Consider the following 15,582-nt stretch of genomic DNA (forward strand, 5'->3'; position numbering starts at 1 on the left):
TCACAACACCCAACACTTATTGATATGATATACTTAAACTACAAATTGTAATTCTATACTAAATAAATTATTTATTTTAAGAAACATATTTGGATTTGAAAGATCAAATTTACATTTTAAAAAATTATTTTTAATTTTTTAACTTACCAGATTCATATATTAATCATATTTGGATAATTATTATTTTGGATTCAAATAGTAATATTTAGATTTAATTCATTAGTAAAGAAATTATGCAATTTCGTATTAGAATTTTATTACAAAAATGGCATATATGTGATCTATTAAAATCATATGGTGGTGATAATATCTCTTATTCTTCATTTCTTACTCTTCAATATCATTCATATGCCATGAATGCATCAAAATTCCTTTTGCCATAAATGCATCATTATGTAATCTTAAACCCATCAACAATCTATTTTGCAAATAAAAGAAAAAGAACAATTTTTACTTTTTATTTAATTGTCTTTTCTTTCATGAAATTCTGTGTTTTTTTTAAGTGATATGTTTTCGGATCAAATTCTTTAAGTATATCGTATGCTTGATGCATTAAAATTTTTTAACTATGAAAAAATATTTAAAATATAGAAAATTATTAAAATTGTTAATAAAATATACAAAATATTATAAAAAGCATAAAATTGTTAATAAAATATTTAAAATAATTAAGTTAGTATCATAAATAATGACACTTTTTTTTTTTACTATTTTTCAAGTTTGTTTTATTATTTATGTTCTAGGTTCGTGATTGCCTCTCTCTCAATAATATTGTCTTCGAGGTTTAAACCTAAGATCTTCGCTTAAGAATGCAATGTGTATTATCAATGCAATATGCAATTGTTTTTGGCTTATCGATTTAATTGGTTTCCAATTAAATTCTTGCCGTTAATAAAAAATCAATTAAATATTTTCTTTTTTAATCATATTAATCGTTAAACTCAGTTGATGGACCAATTAGATATATAAGAATATATAGATAACCCATCTCTTTTTCTCTCTTTCCTTTCTTCATCCTCTGCCTTTCTTTCCTTCCTATCATCTCCTTCATCTCTTTCATTTCTCACAACCACACTAATTAATCGAGATGAAGAACGAGAATGAGAATGAGAGTCACGACGAGTCGGTGCAACAGATTCGGTATCCTTTTCATAAGGAACATCCCTTGGTGTTAGTGGCAGAGCAAAGCAATGAAGGTCTCAAAGCTCACTGCCATGAATGTGGGGAACTGCTTTCAGCTCCATGCTTCACTTGTATTCATTGCAATTATCACCTTCACAAGCAATGTGCAGAGGCACCCCTTGAAATTCCTAATCACCCTCTCCATCCTGAGCACTCAGACGAAGGTTTTTTTCTTCGGCAAAGACCAGAACTTGATGATGATTGGGTAGATGGTTGTGCATTATGCAAGGAAAAACGTAACATGTTTTTTTATCAATGTCAGGCATGTTATTTTTCCCTTGACATCAAATGTGCTCATTTTTCTTCTTCATTTAATTTTAACCAACTGTCCGAACTGTTGAATATTGGCAATATCCCACATTAGGAAAAGATAGAAAGGGAGGGGGTTTGGTTTGTTATATATAGAACCCCTCCCCCTTTGGTTGTATCATCCCAAAATCTTCTCCTTTGTAATATTTCTAGAAGAAATATTGATTTGGTAGTGTCCGAGGACGTAAGCTAAATTGGCCGAACCTCGTTAAATCTCTGGTATTTTATTTCTTATTTGTTTGCTTATATTTAATAGCTTTATGTTGGTTATATTTATTTAGTTATTATTGCTATAAATATCTAAGTGAGTTCTATCTAGTTGTTGGGTTTTAAGCGGGACCATTTGTGACCCCTCCAATTTAACTGGGAATTTTCTTAGTATAATTGTTGGCATAATAATTATCTAAATATTTCTGATAATATTGTTATTAATATTATCGTCGCTTCCGCAACAATTGGTATCCGAGCCAAGGTTTTGTAGTATGCTCTGTGTTTGCAGCTTAGTCTGATCTTACACATCAGAAACATTTCCTAAAGCTTGTGGGTATTCTGCATTTGGTGGCTATTAAGTAGAAGCTATGGCAAAAATGACAGAAGAAAAACCATCCATATCAACAACTTCCACTTTGTACATTTTGCCAAGGATTGGAACTGCAAATACGAGATTTGTAGTGGAAATTTTTGATGGAACAGGTCATTTTGGCATGTGGCAAAGTGAGCTTCTAGATGCCCTCTTTCAACAGGGTCTAGATATTGCCATTAAGGAAGAAAAACCAGAAGGTGTTGATGATAAAGAATGGAAGACCATCAACCGATTGGCATGTGGTACAATTCGATCATGTCTTTCCAGAGAGCAGAAGTATACATTCAGTAAAGAGACTTCTGTAAGTAAATTGTGGAAAGCATTGGAGGAGAAATTCTTGAAGAAGAACAGTCAAAATAAGTTGCATATGAAGAAAAGACTGTTTCGTTTCAATTATGTTCCTGGTACCACGATGAACGAGCACATTACCAATTTTAATCAGCTGGTGGCTGATTTGTTGAATTTGGATGTGACTTTTGAAGACGAAGACTTGGCGTTAATGTTGTTGGGATCGCTTCCTGAGGAGTTTGAGTACCTTGAAACTACTCTACTTCATGGAAAATCGGAAGTAACTTTCAATGAAGTAACTACTGCATTGTATAGCTATGAACTACGCCGAAAGGATAAGTTGAAAGGTTCAGGTGAAGCAGCAGTGGAAGCATTGGTAACAAGAGGTCGTCAGCAAAGTCAGTCTAATGGGAAGAGAAGAAAGTCCAAAGGTCGAGCTGTTGCCAAAGATTAATGTTCCTTTTGCAAAGAAAAAGGACATTGGAAGAAAGATTGTCCAAAATTGAAGAAAAAAGGGAAGACTCCGCAAGATGCAAATGTTGCAGAATGCAATAGTGAAGCAGAGTCAGACTTTTCTCTTAGTATGACATCTTCAACATTATATGCAGATGAGTGGATCATGGATTCTGGTTGTTCCTATCATATGTGTCCCATTCGGGAATGGTTCTTTGAATTTCAAAAACTAGATGAAGGGGTTGTTTACATGGGTAATGATAACACATGTAAAATAGCCGGGATAGGTTCAATTAAACTGAGGAGTCATGATGGATCTACTAGAATTTTGCGGGATGTACGATATGTCCCAAAGTTGAAGAAGAATCTCATCTCTTTGGGGTCGTTAGAATCTAAAGGCCTAGTTGTGACAATACGAGATGGAGTTCTTAAAGCAACTTCAGGAGCATTGGTGATGTTAAAAGGCATAAGAAAGAACAATTTGTATTACTACCAAGGTAGTACAGTGGTCGGGACAACAGCAGCAGCAATTTCGAGTACCAAGAAGGACGCTGAGGCAACACAGCTGTGGCATATGCGTTTGGGCCATGCTGGTGAAAAATCCTTGCAAACTCTAGCCAAGCAAGGATTATTGAAAGATACAAAGACTTGCAAACTTGAATTTTGCGAGCATTGTGTTCTGGGAAAACAACGAAGGGTGAAATTTGGCACTAGGATTCACAATACTAAAGGTATTCTGGATTATGTGCATTCTGATGTATGGGGACCGTCCAAGACTCCATCACTTGGAGGAAGACGTTATTTTGTCACCTTTATTGATGATTTTTCCAGACGAGTTTGGGTGTTTCCTATGAAGAACAAAGATGAGGTGCTTGAAGTTTTCCTTAAGTGGAAAACTAAAGTTGAAAATCAGACAGGAAGGAAGATTAAGGTTCTCCGATCAGACAACGGTGGAGAATATAAAAGCGATCCACTCCTGAAGATATGCCAAGATTGTGGCATAGTAAGGCACTTCACCGTAGGTGGAACACCGCAACAGAATGGGGTGGCAGAGCGTATGAATCGAATGCTTGTGGAGAAAGTTCGATGTATGTTATCTAATGTTGGATTAGATAGAAAGTTTTGGACTGAGGCTGTGACGTACGCTCAACATCTCATCAATCATTTGCCATCATCTGCTATAAATGGCAAGACTCCTTTGGAGAAATGGTATGGAAAACCTGCTACTGATTATGACACCTTGCGCATTTTTAGTTCTATTGCATATTATCATGTGAAAGAATCAAAGTTAGATCCAAGAGCAAAGAAGGCTCTATTCATGGGCTTCAATGCTGGTGTTAAGGGATATCGTTTGTGGTGTCTAGAGGCAAAGAAGACGATAATCAGTAGGGATGTTACCTTTCATGAATCTGCCATGTTGAATAAGGTAAATCCAGAAGGAGTGAGTAGTACTTCGCAGCAGGTGGAGTGTACTCCGCAGCAGGTGGAGTTTGAGCAGAGTGTGGTAATTCCAACAGAAGGTACCACTAGTGATTCTTCATTGGCAGATGCAGAGTCAGATGAGGAAGAGGTTTCTACCCAAGAACCTCAACAGCAATCAGAGCCAATTGCAGTCAGAAGGCAGAGACGAGAAATTCAGAAACCAGCTCGTTTCACTGACATGGTAGCTTATGCACTTCCAGTTGTTGATAATATTCCATCCACTTACACCGAAGCTATTCAGAGTTTAGAGAATAATAGATGGTTAGGTGCAATGGAAGAGGAAATGCAATCTCTAGAGAAAAACAAGACGTGGAAGCTAGCACAACTACCAAAAGGGAAGAAGGCGATTGGTTGCAAATTTGAAGACACTATTAAAGTTAGTGTTATGAGAAGATGTTCGAAGATGTGTAATATCGCCAAGGTGGAGATTTGTTGAATATTGGCAATATCCCACATTAGGAAAAGATAGAAAGGGAGGGGGTTTGGTTTGTTATATATAGAACCCCTCCCCCTTTGGTTGTATCATCCCAAAATCTTCTCCTTTGTAATATTTCTAGAAGAAATATTGATTTGGTAGTGTCCGAGGACGTAAGCTAAATTGGCCGAACCTCGTTAAATCTCTGGTATTTTATTTCTTATTTGTTTGCTTATATTTAATAGCTTTATGTTGGTTATATTTATTTAGTTATTATTGCTATAAATATCTAAGTGAGTTCTGTCTAGTTGTTGGGTTTTAAGCAGGACCATTTGTGACCCCTCCAATTTAACTGGGAATTTTCTTAGTATAATTGTTGGCATAATAATTATCTAAATATTTCTGATAATATTGTTATTAATATTATCGTCGCTTCCGCAACACGAACATGACATCAACAAACATGTATTGACCTTCATTGAAAGTCCCATGGCCATAGATCTACTCAAAAGATTAAACAGCTGCTGGTGTCATGAACCACTGATAGATGCTATATATCTTTGTTCTGATTGTCCATCATTCATCATTCACAAGAAATGCCTAGATGAGTTACCCAGTAAAATTAATCACCCTTCCCATCCCATACACCCTTTGCTTCTTAACTACAGTGATAGTTATAATTCTTGCGACCTATGCCAAAAGGGACATTCTGGAGCCTTTTATGGCTGTTCTCTTTGCCATTTCAAAATCGATGTTGGATGTGCTTGGCCGAGGTCAATTGTTGAAGATAAAAGTCGTCATCAACACCCATTCATTTGTGATGCATGTGGCACTCAAGGAAATTATATTTCATATACATGTTTAACATGCAACCTCATGGTCCATAAGGATTGCACTTCACTCCCACGTATTATCAAATTTTCTCGACATGATCACTGCATTTTTCACAAATATTTTCTTGAAGATCTTACAAGGCGATGTTGCAATATTTGTTTCAATGAAGTAAAACTAGATCGTGGGAGTTACTCTTGTAGGAAGCCAGGTTGCAATTACATTGTCCATGTAAAATGTGTCTTAGAGCATCGAAGGTTGTACGAGGTAATTGAGGAAGAAAAGCAATGTGAGGAGCTTTCTATACAGTCTTCCATCATTCGTGTCATTGAGGTGAATGAAGCTGGGGAAGCTGCAAAGATTGCACATTTGAGTCATCAACATTGCTTGGTGTTAGCAGACAAGATGGAGGAGGAAATTGATAGAAAATGTGATGGGTGCATGCTACCTATCTCAAATATTTTCTATTATTGTTCAAAATGCCCCTTTTTTTCCCATAAAACCTGTGCTGAATTGCCAAGAATCAAGCAACATTGGTTTCGTCAAAGCAATGCCACCCTCAATTTTGACAGCTTCAAGAAATGTGACTTTTGCTATCGAGATTGTTTTGTTCTACAAAATTGGAGAATATTTGAACATGTGCATAAGGTGTGCTAAAGTTGCTGATATCATTGAATGTGAAGGACACCAGCACTTTCTCTTTTTTGATTTCAAATGCAAGGAGAAATGTAATGGTTGTGGCGAAAGGTGTCGGAATGGTGCATTCAGATGTGGAAAGTGCAGATTTGCTTTGGATTTTGGATGCTTAACATTACCACATTCAGCTCTTCACAAAATTGATGAACACCAGCTCTTCACAAAATTGATGAACACAAGCTAAAGCTTACTTATCATGATGATAAGGAGCAAAGTTATTGTGATATTTGTGAGCAATATAGAGATCCAAGCCTTTGGTATTATTCTTGTTCAATCTGTGATACTTCTGCTCATATTGAATATGTTCTTGGACAATTGCCATTTCTCAAAGATGGGGTCACATTTCCTCCTCATTATTACGATCATCATCATGCTCTTAAATTTTTTAGGAAGGTCGAGGGCTTCCCTGAATGCTCTTGTTGCGGAAAGTTTTGCCAAGAAGAAATTCTCAAGTGTGAAAAGTCTACATGCAACTATATTGTCCACTACAAATACGAATGCCGTTGGGGTGACTAAGCCTAAAGCTTTGTGGTAAGTACTCTAAATGATTAAAAAATTATTTTTCAATCATCAATGTTGTTGATTGCTATTATTTCATGATTTTGTTTTCATTATCAACATCAGTTCTAATTGTGTTTATGGTTGTAGATGTGATTTATTCAAATGAAAAGCACCAAAAGATTTATTTGATCAAAGGAGTTCACAAAGGATTTGGCATTCATTCATACTTCTTTGATGAAAGGATGCTCGAATTCTAAGTGTGATTTGGTTTCATTGTTACTTTGTTATGATTTGATTTCAATATTACTTTGGGATTCATCTATGATTTGTTTGGGTTTGTAAGATTTGCATTATTTCTTATTTAAATTATCTTAATTAATTTAATTATTTTCAACAGTATTGATTTATGGGTTTTAGAAGCCACCAATTTCTGAAATGGACTTCCATGAATGTGGTAGAGAGTTGACTACATTCCGTGATCAATCGTCTATCATTTTAGAGAATACTTGTGACAAGATGATTAATCATTTGTTGAAATTTTGAAATGAATTTTTGGACTATTTCAAAACTTAAATATCTTAAAAAATTAAATTATAATTATAAATAATGATAATTTTTTAATTATTTTTTAAGTTCTTTTTATTGTGCATGTTCAGGATTTTGAATTGAAAATATATATATATTATTTTTTATAAAATTTTAATCATTTATTTAATGAAACCAAATGAATTGGTCGGATTAACCGAATCAAGAATTGGTGGTTTGATCAGTTGGATCATTAGTCCGATTTTGCAAACTTTAGTGGCATAATAGGTTAGACTTTTTCAAAATTTGTTCTTAGTATTGTGACATCTATCTCGCTCTCTCAATTAAAATTTTAATAATAAACTTAATATTTTTTTATTTAGATTTATTTATATAAATATTTGTTGAGTTTTATTTTGTAATGGTAAAATGAATTAAATCTTTCAAAATTGCCGTATAAAAATATTTTTTTTATAAAATGCTCAAATAAAAGTTATTGAGTTTTAATTCTTTTAATAAAAATATTTTTATTAATTCATTTAATAAAAAACATGAATGTGGTAGGGAGTTTATTACATTCTGTGATCAATCGTCTATAATTTTAGAGAATACTCGTGACAAGATGATTAATCATTGTTGTTACGCTTATGATGGATATCTTAGTTTCTTTAAATAATTTTAACAAATATGAAAATTTCTGATTTTTTTTTAAAATAATTAGTTTCTCAAAACATAAAGCCTACGTTCTATTATTTTTCTTATTAATCTGAATAATGATTTTAAGTATGGCTAATATTAGATTAATAAAAATGGTTTTGAATGTTTTATAAAACTTATAAAGTAGTTAGCTATTTTCTTGGAAGTTTTGAAATGAATTTTTGGACTATTTCGAAACTTAAATATACTGAATAATTAAATTATAATTATAAATAATGATAATTTTTTAATTAATTTTTAATTTGTTTTTATTGTGCATGTTCAGGATTCGTGATTAGATTGAATTGAATTTTTTATATATATTATTTTTTATAAATTTTTAATAATTTATTTAATGAAACTAAATGAATTGGTCGAATTGACCGGATCAAGAATTGGTGATTTGATCAGTTGGATCATTAGTCCAATTTTGCAAACTTTAGTGGCATACTAAGCTAGACTTTTTCAAATTTTCTTCTTTGTATTGCGACATCTATCTCACCCTCTAAATTAAAATTTTAATAATAAATTTAATATTTTTTATTTAGATTTATTTATATAAATATTTTTTGAGTTTTTTTTATAATAGTAAAATGTATTAAATCTTTCAAAATTACCGTATAAAATATTTTTTATAAAATGCTGAAATACAAGTTATTACGTTTTAATTCTTCGATATCTTTTCAAGTAGTATTTGATTTAATTATCATTTACTCTTTCAACATTTATTGGACAATTTTAAAAAATAAATTTTTTATATGAATAATCAAAAGTTTAATCTTAATTTCATTATGTAATTTTATTAAAAATATTTCAAAAAATTATATATAACAATAGAAATAGAGATTGATAGAAAATCAGTGAATGCACCCATTTCTAAATTATATACGAAATATTTAACGGCAATGATTAGAATAACTAAATTGAAAAAAGAATTAGAGTGACAAAACAGGACAAATTTTATTTTAAAGTGAATATTTTATGTTGTTTAGATTTTGATTCATGTTTAAAATTGTTTTACAAAAAGAAAAATGAACAATGGAATGCGAACAAAAAAGTCATACATGTAAGGGTTTTAACAAAACCTTTTGAATAATTAGGTGACTTAAATGAAAACTTTAGAATAATTCAATATTCATTTTATAATTTTTTTAAAGTTGAATGATATAAACTCACTAATAATTTAATAAATTTCAACCTGCTTCCCCTAAAAAATGATTTATATATAATAATAGAAAATCATGGGTAATTTCTATACCTATTATTATCAAATGATTAAATTATCCTCTAGACACAAGGTGTATATTATTCGGGCTACTCTCATTATCAATATTTTTAGAATTGGATCAAACCAATTACCAGCTTTTGATTTCATCGAATCATATATATATATATATGAAATGCATGTCTGAAGAAATGCTTACAATAAAATCATATAGGAATACAATGCCAACTATAGTTTAAAGGTGTGATTCTTGATTATATTAAGGTTCACTACCAATTATTTTGACATTTTCTTATTTCTTATTTCAACCCCACATCACTGTTTCAATATATATATATATTACAATAAAAACAAATAAATCAATAAATTTTAAGTATGAGAATAAAAACTTAAATGGCAAATAGTTTAAACTGGAAAAAGTTAAATACTATGTATTTTGATACCGTTAGTCAGGTTCTCTCATTTTGATCTCTCGTCTAATCATATCCGACGATCTTAAACCACTCATATTCAGACATGAATATAAAAATATAATTCACATAACTTAGGAACACGATGAATGAAACATATTCATATCCAACATATCGAATATTCGACACTCACTCCCTAATACAAAGCTACTAACATTTAACATAGGATTACGTAGAGAGAGTTGCATGATTACACAAAGATAAGCAAAGATCCAACAAGTCTCCAATGAAAGGATACGATAATCCGACGACTCTCTAAATACATGAAAATCTACTTACTCTCAGAATACAAATGCTTAAAGCTACTAGCTATCCCCTCTAAATCACACCCTTACTAAACCGAGAATATAACCTCACCAAGCACAACTCCATTTGGAAGATAACGATTGTCACCGGTTCCAACATCAAACAGTCCGGATTCTCATGTTGCCAGCTTTCAAATCTGCATGTTAAACAATGCCGGAGTTAGACTCGTTCGCCTCTTCCATTTGGCTAAGCTTTTCTCCTGCTAGCATCAAACCTCAAAAGCATATTTTTCTACTTATTCTATGTTAACGTCTTTATTGTTCAGACAAACTAATTCCAGGATTGAAACTAACCGATCCTATTTAAGAGAATATCTTCAACGAGCTCAAGATAGGCATTGGATCTTCAGGACGAGCTTCTGTATTTCTCCAATCCGATCCAATTTCTTCAAAGTTAGGAAAACATTAGAAAAGCATTTTCCTCAATTCAATCCAAACAAAACTCCTAGATATGTTGTTATAAACAGTTTAGATATTAAGAATGGGTTTGCAGTCATCAAAGTATTAGCAAGAATGAAAGCCTAAAGATTTTTCTTATAAAAAATTGTCAACTTAATATGTCAAGTTTCTGAGCTGAACAATGTCAGGCAGCAATAGACACTAGCTTTTCTTAAGCATTTTATCAAACAGTTTTTATGCGCAATCAGGCTTCAAGCCAACTTGGCCGCAAAATAATGTCTGCCTCACGCTTCCACAAGGATCGCTCCCAGGTGACACAACACATTCCCAGGTTGATACAGATGCAGCAGAGCCACCCGAGACAGATTCACTATTTATCACCTATTCAAACTAATAAATATATTACATTTTTAGAGCAATAAAGAAGAAGCTAAGAACATCCTAAGAAAAAGGTACCTTTGACACAACACATTGCTTTTGCTGTTAAAATCGTGGTTTAGGTTGCTAATAAAGAAAAAAAAAACTAAAAAAATTGTACCTTTGACATTTTTAGAGCAATGAAATAAGTTATATGGCTGGCAATTTAAATAGGATGCTGGAAGTCATTAATCAGAGAGCCAATCAGATAACCAAATTTTATGCTTTATGCTCTCAACTCTCAAACCAACTGTAGAAAAGTATTATCTGACACTTCAGCACAACTGTCTAACCCTTGATCGTGTTCTTGCTGGTGCTTCAAGAGCCGGCCTAGAGGGACTAGTTGGTGCAGCCTGCAAGATTCAAATATCAGAAACAATTTATTTATAACCGTAGTGAAATCTTGAAACCAAAGAAAGAAAGAGAGATAAAGGAGAAGATATAGTTCATTGCAAAGAGAGATAAATGAGAAGATATAGTTCATTGCAGTCCATGATTATCCAGTAGATGAGAGATTTGGCCATTACTCTTGGAGGCTTGTCTTTAGAAGAAATCTTCGATTGGGAAGAGATGCTTAATGATCTTAGACACACCATCTCTATTCACGAGCTGGTCTCCTAGAGAGCCGATAAAATCATTTGGCAGCTTGATGACTAAAGCAATTTTGTAAGGAATCATCTTGGTGGTCAAATCTTGGTGGTATAATCATTTTGGACTGCCTCGGATGTTAGTTGGGTAAAGTATAACCCGGACTCATTTTGCAATGGCTACCTTGCAAGACCCATCTGAAGTAGCTTCTCCGCTTGATCTGGGAACAAAGTTATAAACGGATATGCGCCTGCGCCATTTCATGAGGTTAGATTAAAAGAGAAAAAGGACTTCAACGGAAGTTTTTTATGGCTATTGAATCACTAACAAATGTGTGCAGTTCCAAGCACGGCTGAATTCTTGCCTTGAATTGTGACCAAACCAGCTTTGCCAGCATCTTGCAACTTAGTTGTACCTACAGAATCAAATATACCTGCAAAAACAAGAACTATTTCATGCTTTGCTCCTTGCATACATCACAACCACGGTCATTACAACAGCAAGCAGTTGATGTTTAACCTGGTTTTACAGTTTGAGGCCCTGATGTTATACATGCTATACTCTGAAAACCAGCTTGCTCCAATTTATTGGCTGCAGAAGTCCATCTTTTTATTAAGCATGTGGGACACCCATGTCCGATGCATACTCAACAGAGTAAAACAGACTGAAGCCATAAAACCACTCTAAGTTGCAATATTAAGTGAGCATAATCCATGAAGCTAATTGTAGAAATGCAAAGTAAACAGAGAAGGAACCCGACCTCCAAAATTGCACAAGAAAAATCAGGATAAAATGAGTGAACCATTTGTCGATTTTCCCATCATGCTAATAATTTATGCCGTATGCTGGTTTCTATAATAAAGGGTTGTATTCATGTAGGTTGTATTTAATGAAGTAATATTCCACATGTAGATCAAGTTACAAACCTTCAACTGATGACCATGCAATTCTGCTTCATTTAACAGTAGAGCACTTTGAGCAGCATCAACTTCAACAAATTCAACATAGCCGAATCCTTTGGGTTGACCAAACTTGTCTGTCAAAATTGTTACTCTGATCACAAGATTGGAATTGCTGGTGAACTTCCTCAGGTGCACATGCATAGTCTACCTGATGTTACAACTTACAAAGACATATAAAGAAATACAGAGTAACAAAGGTGTACAAAACGTTGAGATCGTTTAAAGGATATGCCAAACTAAATTAATGTTTCCCCTGAATAAGTTGTTATCTACTTATGGGTGAAATTAGTTTGAATCACATTGAACTCTCCATCTGTAATAACTAAGATTTAATTGTTCATGCACATGCACATGCGCATGCGCAAAACAGAGATTTTCAAGCCACACGTACACGAGCATAAAACCAAATTGGGTTGAAGGGATCAAACTGGTCGAACTACTCCTACATCCTTTGACCAAACTAAAAAGCATGATCACAATTTTATTTGAATAAAGAAGGATATCAAGAAAATTATAGAGAACAAGAGCTCAAAACATCCTGACAAAGCAAATTCCAAGCACCAAGGAGAACATAGTTCGAAAAACATGCAGGGAAAAGAAATATCATAGTTTTAACTAATTATCATGCTTTAAATAAATAAGCTAAATAATCTCAAACCTACGAAATAATTAATAATTACAAACACAAAAATAAACGATTAAGAAAACTCTACTGAAACTTTTAAATAAAAGCAAAATAAGCTGTTAATTTGAGATTCCTTCCATGCCATTTTGAGTACTAATTTTCTGCGTTACCTAAAGGAAAAAAAGAAGAAGAATGAACTTATAACAACTCAGCATGAGACTAATTTTAAATTATTATATATAATTATTCAAACAATAAAATATTTAATTCATAGCATAATAGCATATTACGCATTATGCAATGATGATTCAATAAATTAATGCATGTACAATTATATTCATGGGCAGACGGACGTACAGGTAGTGGTGCTAGAGGTCACTGGTGTAGCTGTGGAGGTGGTGAGCGACACTTAATGCTAGGGGTTTTCTTTTTTAAGAAATAAGAACAGATAGGGAAGGGAATTAGGGATTAGGAAGGGGAAGGGGGATGATCGAATAAGGGATTGAGTCTGGGAGGGAATAGGGTAGAAAAATTTAAAACATGTGCTTCCTTTCTTTGTGCTTACAATTAATCAAAGCACAATACTTTAATTTTTTTATTTTTAATGAGCAAAAGTAAAATTCTTGGTATTTAAATTCTTTGTACTCCTCCCTTTTAATTAGCAAAAGCAAAGCATCTTATTTAGCTTGATGGGTGAATTAATCGAGAAAAACATGCGAGCATAATAGTTTTTTTATTTATTTATGATTTTCGATTATTGTCCATGTATTCATGGTATGATTAAATAATTTTAAATCCGTAAAGAACCAAAGTAGTTACCTAATTTGAAAGTAAAAAAAAAGAACAATTTTTACTTTAATAAAGAAAGCAAAATATTATTCTTGTAGAAATGCTTTACTTTATTTAAATTTTTTTATAACATATAAACTTTACTTTGTATTTAATTGTATTTTCTTTTAAGAAATTTTTTTAATGTATGATACGTTTGATTTATTAAAATTTTTTTAACTATGATGTAAAAATTAAGGCTAAAAGATCTTTAAAAGCCCTTGAATTTTTTCAAAAAATAATTAAGCCCTTATACTTCTTTTTTTTTATTTGATTAAGCTATTGAACGTATTTTAATTTATTAAATCATTTAATCGTCAAAGTTAATGGTCAATTGTTAAAGAGTAACAATAACTATCTTTAAGGCTTATTTTCGCCACGTGGCACACTAAGATTGTGCTAGGCAACGAAATATGATATTTTATATTAAAAATAATAAAATGTATATACAACTAATACAAATACATACAAATTTAAAATATTATAAATTTATAAAAACATATAAAAGTGCAAAATAATATAAAAACATATTATAAATGAAATGAAATATATAAACTATAAAAATTATTAAAATTTTTTTAAAAAAAGCATTAATAATTATTAAAATAACAAAAAGTATGATATTAATCATTATTAAAATTACAAAAAATAAAAATTGTAAAATTATGAAAAATATTTAAAAATATAGAAAATTATTAAAATTGTTAATAAAATTTAAAAATGTTATAAAAAAAGCATAAATTTTTTAATAAAATATTTAAAATAATTAAGTTATTACTATAAATATTGTCATTTTTTTAATTATTTTTCAAGTTTGCTTTATTGTTCATGTTCTAGGGTTGTGATTGCCTCTCTTAATAATATCACATTCAAGGTTCAAACCTACGTTCTTCTCTTAAGAGTGTAATGTATCTTATCACAACACCCAACATTTATTGGTATGATATACTTAAACTACAAATTGTAATTCTATACTAAATAAATTATTTATTTTAAGAAACATATTTGGATTTGAATGATCAGATTTACATTTTTAAAAATTATTTTTAATTTTTTAACTTATTACATTCATATATTAATCATATTTGGATAATTATTATTTTGGATTCAAATAGTAATATTTAGATTTAATTCATAAATAAAGAAATTATAAATAAAGTTAATTTCAATATTTGATCCCACATCTTAATTCCAAAATTATAATTAAAATGTATGGTCCAATTAACATACACAACCATTAAAAATTATAAATAAGGTTAATTTCAATATTTGGTACATTTACCACAGGCTTAATTGGACACCCTAATTCATTTCTTTTTCTTCCATTGCAATCAGCTACATTTCTTCACTTATCACTTATGTCTACTTAAATTTATTTTATTTTATTTTATGAATAACAATTGATGAATAAGATTTGTTTTCAATATTTAAAAAAAATTAATTAGTTATTTATATGACATAGAAATGAATTTCTACGTAGATGTCACATCAGTAAAAATTAATAGACATTAACTCTTTCCATCTATTTTAAAGTAAATTAATGAATAATGTAAGTTGAAGAGCTTAAAAAAGAGGAAAAATTAAAATGATTTTTTTAATAAAATTGGAGGATAAAGTAAGTTATTATGCCAAATTTTATTTATTTATTTATTTTCATGAGCTTTCAGTACCACTTATTAAGTAAATAAAAGTTAAAAGGAACTAAGCAAAGATTATTCACTGAATGACAAGAGCGTCTGCTTAAACTTGTTTCATTCAACCCCATCACCTAAACGACAACAAGCACTCCAAAAACTTTATGT

General features: G+C 31.5%; 1 long non-coding RNA gene across 7 annotated transcripts; it reads right to left on the reverse strand.

Moving 5' to 3' along the window:
* Positions 1-9,742: 9,742 nt before the first annotated feature.
* LOC107903370 (uncharacterized) lies at positions 9,743-13,533 on the reverse strand. Of its 7 annotated transcripts, none has more exons than XR_001685779.2 (7): positions 13,310-13,533; positions 12,292-13,122; positions 11,885-12,029; positions 11,694-11,798; positions 11,305-11,615; positions 10,256-11,130; positions 9,743-10,098 (listed from the first exon to the last, which is right to left on the reverse strand). It is a non-coding gene; the product is annotated as an uncharacterized lncRNA (long non-coding RNA). The 7 variants fall into 7 exon arrangements; XR_005915083.1 differs by having other exon boundaries at positions 12,292-12,401; positions 13,310-13,528; XR_005915081.1 differs by having other exon boundaries at positions 12,292-12,418; positions 13,310-13,528.
* Between the last annotated feature and the right edge of the window lie 2,049 nt (positions 13,534-15,582).

The sequence above is a fragment of the Gossypium hirsutum genome, chromosome D06 (genome assembly GCF_007990345.1).
Source record: "Gossypium hirsutum isolate 1008001.06 chromosome D06, Gossypium_hirsutum_v2.1, whole genome shotgun sequence".
In the NCBI taxonomy this organism is placed as follows: Eukaryota; Viridiplantae; Streptophyta; class Magnoliopsida; order Malvales; family Malvaceae; genus Gossypium; species Gossypium hirsutum.